Source organism: Dermacentor andersoni, chromosome 1, assembly GCF_023375885.2.
Source record: "Dermacentor andersoni chromosome 1, qqDerAnde1_hic_scaffold, whole genome shotgun sequence".
NCBI classification, from domain to species: domain Eukaryota; kingdom Metazoa; phylum Arthropoda; class Arachnida; order Ixodida; family Ixodidae; genus Dermacentor; species Dermacentor andersoni.
Genome location: NC_092814.1, coordinates 165,314,986 through 165,328,875, shown reverse-complemented (window position 1 = coordinate 165,328,875; position 13,890 = coordinate 165,314,986). Strand labels below are relative to the sequence as shown.

General features: G+C 46.9%; 1 protein-coding gene across 1 annotated transcript in view; it reads right to left on the bottom strand.

The window, feature by feature from the left end:
• LOC126547329 (sodium/hydrogen exchanger 3-like) overlaps nt 1-13,890 on the bottom strand; it is a 221,295-nt gene that overhangs the window by 18,003 nt on the left and 189,402 nt on the right. The window lies entirely within an intron of this gene.

Genomic DNA, 13,890 nt, shown 5'->3' with positions numbered 1-13,890 from the left:
AACGCGGTCAATCCCGAGAGGTGCGGCTCAAGGAGCACTTGGCACCCCGCGCTCGAAGCCATCGCTATGACCCGCACGGCGGGAAATGAGCTCGAAACCGGCGGGGTCTCCAAGGCGCCGTTTGCTGAATACTGAAACAAACGCGGAAGTGCGACAACGTTCACAAATTCACCACGCCGATAAGGACAAGCTCTTGTAGCCCGCGTGCCAGGTGTCGCGCGCACGTGACACTCGCGACACGAACACTGCACGCGCGTCATTTCTTCTCTTTTGTTTCCTCCTCCTTTTCGCCTACGCCACATTCAAGACGCATGCTTTCGTGTTACGCAATCGTCGAAGCTGAGTAGACTAATAAAAGCTCAAGGCCAATAAATTTGTGAATTTAAGCAATACCTAAGCATGGGGGGCATGCAGACGTCCTCGTATCACGAGTACTTAAACTGGAGATAACGTTCAGAGACAGCCCGGCTGGGACGCTTTTCAAGTGCTACTCAATTACGCACAGAAAAGTAGAGGCACCCTGTATCGTGTTGTCATTATTACTCCGTCATTGCCGAAATTAGCGAAACATTGTATTAGCACAGATAACAGAGGTGGTTATTAAATGTCGACATGCCTTATTATGTTAAACATAACAAGAAAAAATGTATTATCTTTTTCTTCCTGGAAATTTTCCCCGATAAAGTCATCCTGGATCCAATCTTACTTTAAATGCGTTTTTTAAAGAAAGTAGATAAACAGCCGTTAGTGCATAACGTGGGTACCATAACAAACTTGTGGGTACTGAAGAATGGCCACCGTTTAGAGAGACTGAATGCCTGGCCAAGAAAATAATAATCAAGGAAAGGAAAAAAGGAAAAAAAACGCAATAAAGCTGCACGGCTGCATGTAGTCAGTAAATTCATGACTCGCTAGTGCATTGACGCCAGTATGGCTCGCGAACCGTTTTTATGACGCTCTTCAGGATCCGAGAGGCACGCCTTTCTGGTGGAATACGCGGGGCTTCTGAAATGTCTACGTACACCTGGGCTTCCAGCCATACATAGCGGACGCTTCCTGATCGCGTTCAGGAACCATGGGGTGAGTATTCCGTGGAATTCCCCCGCGTCGTGCTCGCATAGCGCGCACATATCTCACTGCAGATAAGAGCGTCAGCTCTTGTCAGCAAATCGCCTAGTTGTCTCGAAACGCCACACCACGCTGCAAGGCGAACTTCCCATAGCTGCAGCAGAAGCATTGAATCGACAGCCGTGCGCCCTTTTCATTCCCAGTCACGCGCCGGAGCAATTCGGAAACGAGCTGCACGACGTGAGCGCGCAACCAGTGACACATGTACCCCCCCCCCCCCCCCCCCCCTTTCCTGGCGTCCGTGCGCGTGATTTACAAACCCGAACCCATAAACAGCAACTGGCACTGCTGGCATGTCGTCAGTTCGTTTCACTGTCTTCATCTCTCGCTGCGTTCCCAAATATGTAGCGCCTGGTCGAAAGCTTGCATACAGCTTTGATGTTGCGGCTCTTAAGATTTGTACACCTTCTGGGGGGGAAAATCAGCCCGAAGCGGGTATAAGTTCAACGCATACCGGATTGTCCGCTCGTACTTAAATTAGCTAACGCCGACGTGGCTTAACGTGTGTATGCTTATCTGTGCACGATTAGAGACTTCCCGTGATTTTCCAGAGCCACAGGGTAAATGACCACGTTCATTTTTGATGGACCAAACGGATAACTCAACGCAAACGCGGAGAGATCTTTAGAATGGGAAAACGAGAGCCTTGATGACTCGGTAGAATAGCGGGCCACGACAGCGCGTGCGCAGAGCCCAAGACCACGCTTGGTTTTTTTTTTTTTTTTGGTTAACGTCGACCCGAAGACCCACAAATCCAGAAATAGGGTGAGCTCTAAGGCAACTTCGGGTCACTTTTGCTGGCAATGAGACCTCGCATAGCAGTCAAGAACGAGCTTGATTTGAGCAGTACCCTCTGCTGGACATTTCTTTTCTTTTTTTTTGCCGCGGCCAATGCTGCCGGAACGTTGCAGTCGACACCGTAGAAACAATTCTTCAAGGTCATTTCAACCGATTTCAGACTTGTACAGCAGTTAGTTGCCAGTAATCTCATTTTGTTCCACCTTAGTTTCGGCACACTGGACGCGCCGTTTCACATCACACGTACAAAGAAAGAAAGAAAAAAAGAAAGAAAGAAAGAAAGAAAGAAAGAAAGGAAATAATAATTCCAACTGAGAGCGAACAGTTTGGATCAGCGTATCTCGTGAAGTGACGAAAGAAGTCGTAAAATTAGCAGTGTCGTTACCGTTATTATAAATTAACCATTTTCTTGTGCATAAACTTCAGGGTTCTCGCTTTCGAACCGCTTTTTAATTTTCACCACTGTGTCGTCCTGACGGCTGCGTCTAACGCTGCTATGTTCAACTGTACCGCTCTTCTGTATCCAACAGCGGCTCACTCAACAAGGGCTGAGGACCCTAAGTTTTGGGTTCCTAATTAACTCTCTATTGATTTTAACATTAAAAAACTACAGCTCGTCTTCGACAAATCCTGCAGATGCAGTGCTACAGGTTAATGTCGATCGCATGACGTGCACCCGAACACTAGCACCTCAGACACGCGACTTCATGGCCAGCAGCAGAGCGCCGCAGCCTCGAAGCACAGCGGAGTCAAAGATCAAGAGGCGGGACATCGCTGTCGGGTTGATGCTTCAACTATGCAAGTAAGAAATGACGTCACATTGGGCGCCTGAACTGGTCCGGTGCTGACGTGCGCATCATTACCAAGCGGGCCCAATTCAACACTGAGTTGTCAAAGCTCGATGGCTGTGGCACGCATTTTCGGCAGACACAAACTCACGTCTGCCACACTGGCAGCTTACTATATATATATATATATATATACGAGAAATCAAGAGGGGGAGAGGGAGAAACAAGAGCCATGATGAATACTGTTGATCATGAAATCAAAAGGAAAAGAAACTGTCTTCAAGGTGCATGGCGTTGCTGACAGAAATGAATCACCGAAAAAGAAAAGGTCGAAAGATGTCCGTCTTCGCCTCTAAATTCAGCGACGGAGACGAAATCTCACACAGAGCTAAGTACACAGCACCTCAGCCGTCTCGGCTCTTAGAAGAGACGTCAAGAGCATGCACAGGATAATGTATACGCGTGCATTCTGAGCTTGCCTTCCGGCTCAACATGCGACGGACGACACCAGCTCCGTCGCCCGCCTTGTGTGCCTTCCGCGAATGCCAAAGGACACCAACACGTACAGCAGTGGGCGCTTATTACTCCCTTCGCGCCTGGTTTGGTCTTAACCCACTACTTTCGCCATTGCAAGCGGGCACTTTAGCGCGCGTTGCGGCGCACCGTGCGTCACTTCGTGAGCGCGAGCTGTGCCGTATATTAGCGGGGCCGCGAGGCGAAGGATGAGAAAAGTCGAGAGGTATTCGCTGTCCCGCCCAGAGGGAATGCACATTACCCCAGTGAGTCTCTTGTTTGTCCGCGTGAGAAACTGCCTAATGAAGGCCGTGCGGTTTCAACACTGCTCCCAGTCATTTGTTCACACACTGGGCGGAAAGACATTAAAGAAAATGGCGGGCGGCAAACTGTCGCCTTACAGTGATTTTGAAAGGAGAAGAGTAAAAAAAAAAAAAAGACAAACGAACGTCACGGCCGATTTCTGACACTCTATGGTTCCCTTTCTTTATTTGTATTTGATAAATCGCATAACTGCACAGTGAAACCTCTCTGCTTATAACCCTTAGCGACAGTGGCCATAACGTGTAAAATGCCGCGCCGCGTCCGCGTTGGAAATCCCAGTGAATACTGCTATATTCGTGTCGGTGAACGTGCTGCATTGTGGCCGAGATTTATCAGCCGCCCGCTGCGATCTGGGTATACTCTCTGCTCCATGGCATGTGGGCTGCGTGATCCTGCCCGGCCTTGCAGCTCACCCGCTAGGTCATTAGTTGGTGTACAAACGTGCAAGTTTGGAGTGGATTAATTTAGACACGCTAACAAGTAATAAACAAAGAATGACGTATACCGCGGTGCTAAAGAGTTAGCCCAGAGAAATAAGCGGTAGGCGTGGGATAAAGAGGGTGACCATATTTAAGTTTTATGGAATTTTTAAAAATAGGCTGTCGCAGACAACATAATTCTAGTCCTTCATCTGGATGATTCATAGAAGCGGACGATACTTGCACGAGAAATCCAAACACACTTTCAACAGATTAACAAAAATCCCCTAATTATCTTTTTGTTTAATTACTTTACGGCACATATTGAAATTTACGAATTGTAGCCGGTGAGTTTGCAAGCCGGTGAGTTTGAAGCGTTATTCTACAGAATAAGGCTTCGAGTACAGAAACTTTATGATGCCCAACGCCGCCTTTGAGCCGAAGAAGGCACTGCGCTTCAATGACGCTCCTTGGCCGATTCAACGGCGAGGAGTTACTCGAAGAACACACCCTCGTTCGTTGTGCATTAGAGCAGACGCCGAGAGAGCCTGGTTACAAAATGTTTGCTCAGGGTTAGACATGGAGTGTCACTGAATTGGCGGGACCAGCTCATGTGGCGGGTGGCGTTGCCGTTCACCCTCATCAGTCGAGGCGCAGTCCGTGGAGTGTCGAGTGGATCCAGAACACGGGAGTCGCTCGACGCTCACGTTTCTGTCGCCGCGGCCGCAAGGCCGTACGATACACTTATATCGAGGTGAAAGCTATTTAACACACTGCGCTGCCGTTGTACTGCAAATAAAGTTCGCCTTTCACAATACCACGATTAAACATGTGACGCGCAACTGAAATCGCACATGAGTGGTCAGCGAGACAAATAAAAAAAGTTGAACGGGCAAAAGGACACGGGAACCGACCAAGGTTTCTCAGGCCAAACTTCAAATAGACCACCTTCGGGCGCGCGGCTATGCGCCGCCTTGACAAGTGCAGATGGAGCAAAAAAAAAAAAAAAAAAAAAACAACAACAACAAAGCTCTTTCTCCGTTTCCTTTCCTTCAGAAAACTTTCAATCTCCGAAACGCGTGTTGTTTGCGTGTTCGTCATTTCGCAGGCGAATAGAGGCCTGCCACAGCGCTGGACTGACAGCTCCTCGAACTGTGGGTGCCGTGTTTACGATACCGTCCCCGTCACGTAGGCTTTATTTGCCCATGCCATGAGCCGAGAGCCAAAGCGACTTGTCACCTGTCAGGTTTTCCCACGCTCCTTGGCAGCTTGCGAAAGAACAAGAAAATAGAGTCCCTCGCAATACAAAAGAGTGGGGGTGACGTGAACAGTGCTGCCGCTTCTTTCGTCACTCCACCAAATCTTAGCCTGCGTGTATAGAACACGTGTCGCACTGCAGCGACTCGGAAAGGGCGCAGACTTTTTTTTTTTTTTTTCTCCTGCCTATATAAGACACGCTATGACCTCGCTGTCCGTCACTTACGCGCCCTTCTACGTTACCGCGGCACGCTCCGTGTTTATCCGCTACGAGAATGATTGCATGCTGATAATACAAAATATTTTCGAATCCTTGACTACCCTTTCCAGGTTAGTAAGAGCAAATTTTGCGTGCCTTGAAATTATGGCAAATAAATAGAACACAACCGAAAGTGAGCTAGGAAAAATAGAACGAGCTTCAGAGTACTGCGGTGTGAGCTGTAGTATAAAATTACGGCAATGCAGTTTTGCTTAAAGGAAACACGCCTATTGCTAAGCAGTAGAATGGAAAGGAAGCTAGAATCGATTGGAATAACCGGCCCAACTTTAACTTTACTCCGCAGTTACTTACAAGATCGAGAACAATCCGTATATATATATGGTACTTACTCATTACCTAAAGTAACTAACATTGGTGCGCCGCAATTAAGGCTCGGTTCTTGGTCCTCTCTTATTCTTAATCTATATCAATAACCTTCCATTATGTCTAAGCTCATCTAATTGTATACTCTATGCTGACGACACTACTACACTAAGTGCAGGTAAATGTATAGACTTACTCTTATCTAAGATTAACAAAAACGCCGCCAATGTATTGAACTGGTGCCGGAGTAATGGACTAAGACTAACAAGTCTAATTTTATTTTATTTTTCTCGTGCAATATGTACATTTCTGGCACTCCATCTATTCACATTTGTAATATAATATTTGCTTCTGACGATACTACCTTCCTGGGGGTAAAATTAGATTGGCATCTGAAATTTACTACGCATATAAACTCACTCATGCAGAAATCGGTAGGTGGCATAAGAATTCTACTAAAGGCTAGGTCATACGTTGATATTAAAGCCCTGCTATCCCTTTATTACATTTATTCACAGTCATTTCAATTACTGTATCTCTACATGGGCTAACACTTACCCCACACATTTGTCCCTATTGCAGTACATTCAATATCAGGCTATACGTATCATGACATTTAACATTCCTACACCTGCAGCTATGCTTCCTTGTTTTTTCGTGATCACAACATACTACAACTGAGTAGCTTAAACAAATACTCTCTCGGCATTTTATTTTACAGATTCGTCAATGGAAAACTCTCGATAGCCCTTTTTAACCTACATCAGTTATCACATGCCGCTTCTACAAGATTCGCTTCACAGAACAACTTTTTGTTTCCTAAATCAAGAACTAATTATGGAAAATTCACCACTAATTTTGCGTCAACTCCACTATGGAATACCTTACCCACTAAGCTTAAAGAATATTCTGCCATTAGTTCATATAAAGTCGAGTTGCGCGCGTTCTTGTAATATGTATAAAGCTTTTCTAAATATATTTTATGTATATTTCTTTGTTTTCTTTTCTTTCATACCTACGTTTCATTATTTATTACGTGCTTATGCTCGTACTTTAATCATATATACACCGATTTGCCGTTTGCAAATCTTATTTTCCTGTTGTAAGTATCAACAGGAGGTCTCGCCCTTACAGTCTTTGACTATGAAGCATCCTTCTGTATATATTTATACCTAAATGTAGTTACATTATAAGCAATAAAAAGTTTCAAATTTTGAGAACGAAGCGAACTTCTTTCGAACCATAGCATGGAGATCGTGCTTGTCGGCGTCCGAATGACTTCTGAGCGGTTGGAAGACTTCGGCACTTAGGCAGATGCTCGGCTGCTGTGTGCTTCCACAGCTAGGCATAACATTAAGAGACAGAAAGAGAGCGGTTTGGATCAGAGAGCAAATGGGCATAGCCGACATTCCAATTGACATTAATAGAAAAAAACGGAGCTGGGCAGGTCATGTAATGCGCAGGTCAGATAACCGGTGGACAATTAGAGACACAGAATGGGCGCCAAGAGAAGGAAAACGCAGTCGAGGAAGGCAGAAGACTATAGGTGGGGCAATGAAATGAGGAAATTCGCGGGCGCTAGTTGGAGTCGGTTGGCGCAGGACAGGGATAATTGCAGATCGCAGGGAGAGGCCTTCGTCGTGCAGTTGACATAAAAGATGATGATGATGATGATGATGATGATGATGATGATAGCCCAGTTTGGTCTGGTCAGGTGAATAACTTGAGAAGGCGGAAATTACCAGCACGACAAATCTCAATGCTGCAAGTAGCTAGTCAAAGATTCACTAGTTAACTTCTTAATTATGCACTTTAGGGACAAGATGCAAATGCAGAATTGAAGCCTAGCCGTAGAATTCTTGAATGCACGTTTACTTAGTAAAGTCTAGCCCCACTTTCAAGATTTCCGTTTACATAAGCTGCTACAATATGCATTGTAATTCTAGTTAAGGTAACCCTGAACTGTAAGACGGACACTTTTCGGAACGTCATTCGGATAGCACATCTTAATGACTGAGTGGAGCTATTCTTAACATTTCTCCTAAGCAGACATGACTTTACTACTGCACTCGGACTCAATGTTACTATTCCAATATGTGCCATAATAACTGAACATGTAATTAGGGAATCTCGTTAATTAAATATTTAGACATTGAGATTTCTCATGCAGGTAATTTCTGCAACTTAAAAAATCCCAGCGGGTTCACGAACCCCGGTTGACCCACAGGATGGCATCTCGAAAAGATACACCGACATCTTGAGCCATTACGGACTGGGCAGGAGAACCTAGCCTCCCCCGCATCCCAAGCTGACCAGAGAAAAAGCGGTTTTGTTCCGGAATCTACAGACCGGTACATTCCCGTATGGCACCCTGCTGCACGCCATGTATCTACACTTCCTAGTGCGCCTTCTGCTCGGTGCCCAGTACCATCTACTGCATGGTATGGGAGTGTGGGCACAGCCCATCTACACCACCCATCATCGGACCAACCGTCGAGCAGTGGGAAGCCCAGCTGACAAGCCCGAGCCCTGAAGACCAGCATCGTCTGGCGAGCAGGGCCAAGCTATTGGCTGAGGCCCACGGCATTCTTGCAATAGGGACGCCGCCCACCTCGCACGATTCTATCGTCAGATCATTTCTACAAGTCAAGTTTATTCTTTCTACTTCAAAAACATCCACCCTAAAATATATAACAGCGTTGTATCTGTCAGACGATCCTAAAAAAGTAAAATAAGAGTAGAAGGATGTTCGAAACATCAACAAATAACAAACAAACAAACAAACAAACAAACAAACAAACAAACAAACAAACAAACAAAAAAGTCGATCAGACACACACACACACGCACGCACAGGTGGTGTGTATACGTATATTAGGTATGTTAGGTATGCGTCGTGCAGAGCCACTGAGAGTGGAACCGGGTAATGTAGTGATCCTGATCCGCAGCCGCGCACTGATTCCAGGCACGTAGGTTCACGCGACGGCTGCGTGAATACGCGACACTTGATGATAGGCCTGTAGTTGCCTGGCTCTCACGAGCTCAAGCATTTTCGCAGAATCGGTTCAATTACTGGGCCATGACCTCGCGGGGCGTAGACCTGTGTGGGCATGCGTGCAATGCGGAGATTTAGAGAGGATGAATTCGTCCTGAAAGCAAAATGCTTCAAGTGCTTCGAGGTTGTTGTGGGAGTGCGTCGTGCGAAAATTCAAGCACACGCGCGCACACGATGCATTCCAACGACGGATGCATTGCACTCCCATTCGCAAACACTTGGAAGGTATTTTTTTATTTATTTATTTATGGGTAGGACCACATCAACCGCTTTATTTTTCTAGAAGCAGTTGTACCCAGTTTTACCGCTTAAGATTATTTAAATGATATACCACACTTAAGACCCAAAGCTACGTTGTAGCATCTGCAAACACGTTTCTCATCAAAAATACGCATATCACCGGCGCCCAAGCGGGAAGTTGCTCTCTACGGGATTTTCCCAGGACAAGTTCACTTTCGATGATTTAGAGGTCATGCGCAATGTTCGTTGTTTAATCTGCAGGACCTCGTGTACGTTAACTTATAATGCAAACAAAGCAGAAATTCCACATTTTTGTGCTCGACTCAGCTCATTTACGTATCAAGAAAACCGGCTGTCATGATGTACATAACACACAGTAAAACTGTGGCCTATATTAAACGCCGCATCCTTGTTGGTGGTGTAGAGCAAAATATATCGCTTATTTCGAAGTAAATATTAACATATCGAACTTAAAAGGCTTCACATGAGCCCCGGTGTTTGGGCGAGCGCAGGAGCCGGCCCCGAAGGTATGCGCTGTCGCTGAGGCACCGCTGAGCGCTGCATGCGCTGCTCGAACTGGATGCTTTGAGCCGGCTTCTAAAGTCTCCGTCAAGGTGGGGCCGGTCACAGCAGAGGCCGCACATAGCGGATGGCTGCGCTGCTCGGAGCAGCAGCAGCAGCAGCAACGGTGACAGCAATGAACAGTGCAAAGGCCGACGCCCCTTCAGTTGCCCTCCCCTTGCACGGTGAATGGGGCGGCGGACGTGCGCCGGCGCCGAGACGCTTTATGCAGCAGTGCGTTCAAAAAGCGCCGCCGCCAAGGTGGGGACGGGGAATCAAACGAAAGGCGGAGACTCGTGAAAGCGCTCCCAGCATTTAGGCCGCGTTGTTTGTTTTCGCCGTCTGCTTCCCCTTTAACGCCGGCCTTTTAGTCAGCTGAAGTGTGTTAACGGCCTCCGTGGGTAGTGCACTGTATAGCGCTACTGCAAGAGGGTCAGGTCGCCTTCGGGGGACGCAGTAATTAAAATCGCCAGCGTGCCTTCGGAAGGAACGTGGAGGACAGAGACTTTGATGGAATGGAACGTGTGCCAGAAGAAGGGGGGGGGGGGGGGGAGCGCTGATATGGTGGCGCAACAAACGGTCTCGTCCAGAAAGAACATAGAAGTATCATGGCAGTGGATCCAGAGGTGATAGGTGCCTTTAACTGCAATTTTGGTAGTAAGCATGGGCTTTCCTAGTTTGTTGAAAACATACTCACTGACTGAGCATGTAATGTTATACAGATCAATAACAGGCCTCATATGAACTTCGTGAACGTACCTCGTCCTACCAATAAATGTTACAGTTGTATTTTGTGTGTTGTACGTATTGTTTATTATGAACGAAATAGGGACGCGTCGGCATTCTGTCGTGTATTCTTATGAAAAAAGAAAAGAACGTAACCCAAGGTCAGTGAATGCGCTAATTAAGTAGCAATGTTCATCAAACACAACTTCACAGCAGGCGTTTTATACGAAACGCCCATACAAATAAATGAACTGTACAGTTAAGCTATAAACAGTGGCAACCAGTCAGAACAAAGTAGCCTTCTTGTCACGCAAACGCACGGTAAGCTTATTATGCATGCCACACATTACAGTGTACTATACTGCGCCCCACCCGCGAGACTTCGGTACGGCTGCAGTCACGAACACTGACGCTTATGTATACGTGTAGTTGAGGAGTTCACTTTATCCAAATGCCTGTTCAAAATGCTTGCAAACAAAATAGCCAATATTGCAGCTTATGATTACGATATGCTTCGCTTATCATCATCTGTTAAAACATAGAACTCGTAACCTTATCAATTGTTTGGCCTATCTTTCTCAACATGATAGCTTTCCCTTCCTACTAGTGCTACTCACTATCTGCATTAGAGGGTCTCGCTATTCGTCCAACGAAAACGGCTGCATAATATATATATATATATATATATATATGCAAGAGAAGAAGAATGTGGGATTCGGAAATTAGCGGCTACATCATGGATAAGTAAGGCGCCTCCTAGTGCCTGAATAGTTTCCGAAAACATGGACAATGTAGTGTGGTTCCGTTGTCACTGAAAGCCCGGCCCCAGGGGGACAGGCTCAGTGACAGTGGGCGGAAAGCGCGGAGTCATCGAAGTTAACGCGCGCCCCAAAAAGGCGTATGTTGTATACGCACAGGTAAGCGGGGTACTTACTACTAACTGTAGTATAGACCGCTACGTGCTACTCAAATTATGAGGTGCGCACGCTCTTCCTTTCATCGTTCATCGAGGTTAATGAGAGCGAAAAAATGAGCAAACCAAGAAAGAGAAATAAGGGGCTGGGGTCAAAGAGTGCGCGTTCTCTCTTTCTTACCTTCGGTACTATTGTATGCACATTCGTGTCAATGCGGCTGAACTGACAGTTCGCAGAACCGACGCAGTGTGTCGACCGAAGATCGTATACTGCCATAACACAAGGCGGCAGCGTGCGCTCGGCTGGCTCTGTCTTCGACAAAGAACGATATGGTGCGCGACCCATTTCGGCCTTTCGTTTAAGCTCGCCGTAGTTTAACAGTGTGCTGGACAGGCCATGCATGGAATGGTGGCGGAGTATAATGCCCGCATGCACGGAAGGAGCAGAAAGGAAGCAGCGGCAGAAGTGGATGCAGCGGGGAAAAAATATATATAGTAAAAAGCAACCCTGCCAGTGCGACTCTTCATGTACGCGCACGTATCCGCGAACAGCGCACATCCGTAAACAACGCACTTCGCTTTGAGCCTCGCCATGGCCAAAGGTCGTTGTCGTCGGGAAAGAGGCGCGATGACAGTTCGCGTGCTGCGGACGTCTAATGCGCGCGGAGGGTTCGCGGCAGTGTCTGCTCACACATGCCGTCGCATAGCATCTGCTCGAACATGATTTCATACAGATCGACTTTACATCACAGCGCCACATGAGTCTACTGTTCTGTTATTCTATAGTGAGTATTTCGCGTATTGTTAATGTCGTGAAAAACTTCCGATGGAAGGATTCCCAAGTTATCCTTAGAGGAGAGGACTACGCCTAGCGCGCTTGGGAGGTGCGTGCGACGAGTGCTCCGGAAGCATAATACTTTTCTCTGACAGTCTCTGTTCAAAGTGATCCGCAAGGTAGGCAAGATCCACAAATCGGTGATTACTGATTACTGATTATGGGGTTTTACGTGCCAAAACCACTTTCTGATTATGAGGCACGCCGTAGTGGAGGGCTCCGGAAATTTCGACCACCTGGGGTTCTTTAACGTGCACCTAAATCTAAGTACACGGGTGTTTTCGCATTTCGCCCCCATCGAAATGCGGCCGCCATGGCCGGGATTCGATCCCGCGACCTTGTGCTCAGCAACCCAACACCATAGACACTGAGCAACCACGGCGGGTCCACAAATCGGTGTACGCGACAGCGATCGTAAGTGAAACAGCATACTCTGTGTATTTTGACCGCATAAAACCCCAGTGAACATGGCAGAGAATATGGGAACGACAGCCCGCATTTCCGGAATAGGAACAACTGCTGTATGTTACATCCTTTTCCGCTGTTCCCGCTTCTGTTTGTGCTAACGGTATACGTTGAGCGTGCCTGCGTGTTTGTGCCACTTTGCGAAGATCATGCTCTCGATGGTGTGTCACCTCATATTTGACCGCTTAACCTGAAATAACATGGCAGGCCTATGGCCAGGCTAACATCTCCACTTTCATTTAAGGCAAGTGTCTCTCTCTGTCTACGCGGGTGCTTTCGACGGCCCTACGGCTGACTCAGTTGCTAGTCGCGGCGAGTATTACCTCGTTCTATCGGGTTTCACAAGAGCCTCACGAATTGTGGGGGCACGACTCAGATGGGCTGCTCTGCAAATTACAGACACAGACGCAGTATACGAGGAACGATCGTCGCATTGCGTCCGGGAGCAACCGCTCATTTGTCGCCGCTTTACGTGGGCGGCGGAAGAGACGCGAGCACGGCACCCGCTAGTGGACCCGTCGTCGCGCCTTAGGATCGATCAGTCGATGCAGCGCCGCCGCTACGGCGAGACGCCAGTGGAGCCCATAAGAAATCACTTCACAGAGAGAGAGAGAGAGAAAAGAAAGCACCAAAGAAAAGCAAGTTGAGTCAGATGAATATACATGCTGACGGTGTGCTGGGTGATATAGAGGACAGAAAAAGTGAAATAAGGAATCTTTTAAATTAATTAGCTCGAATTTTACCGCAAACGCCAGAACAACGTTAAAAAAACAATGTTACGGACGCTGGATAAAGAAAAGAACAGGGACAATATACATAGAATAAATTGATCAAGCAATAATTTTTTTCGTGATAGGGGCGCTTGGGTAATTAGACTGGCCACGACACATAAAACCAGATTTAAGAAAAAGTTGAGAGCAATAGTTCAAATTTGAACAAGCGGGAAAGTTACGGAACATATATAGACAGAGAAGTTCTTGAATAAGCACGAACCTCGAAAGAAAAAAAGAACAAAATGGATACTCAAAGATTACCGCACGCTCAGTCCGAAAAGTTATCTATAAGGAATGAACGCACGCCTAATTAACACACATTATTCTAACAGGCGAAGAAGACCGGTGTGCTGCATTTTAGAAATATATTTCTTCGAGTGATCTGATTTGGTGTCTGTAAGGAGGATGCGCTTTTAGAACGCCAAGCGGTCGCCACAACAGGGCGTGTTTCGCCGTCAAACGATATTCTTCGCGCGACAGGAACTGCGATATGCCACACCGTGATGGGTGCG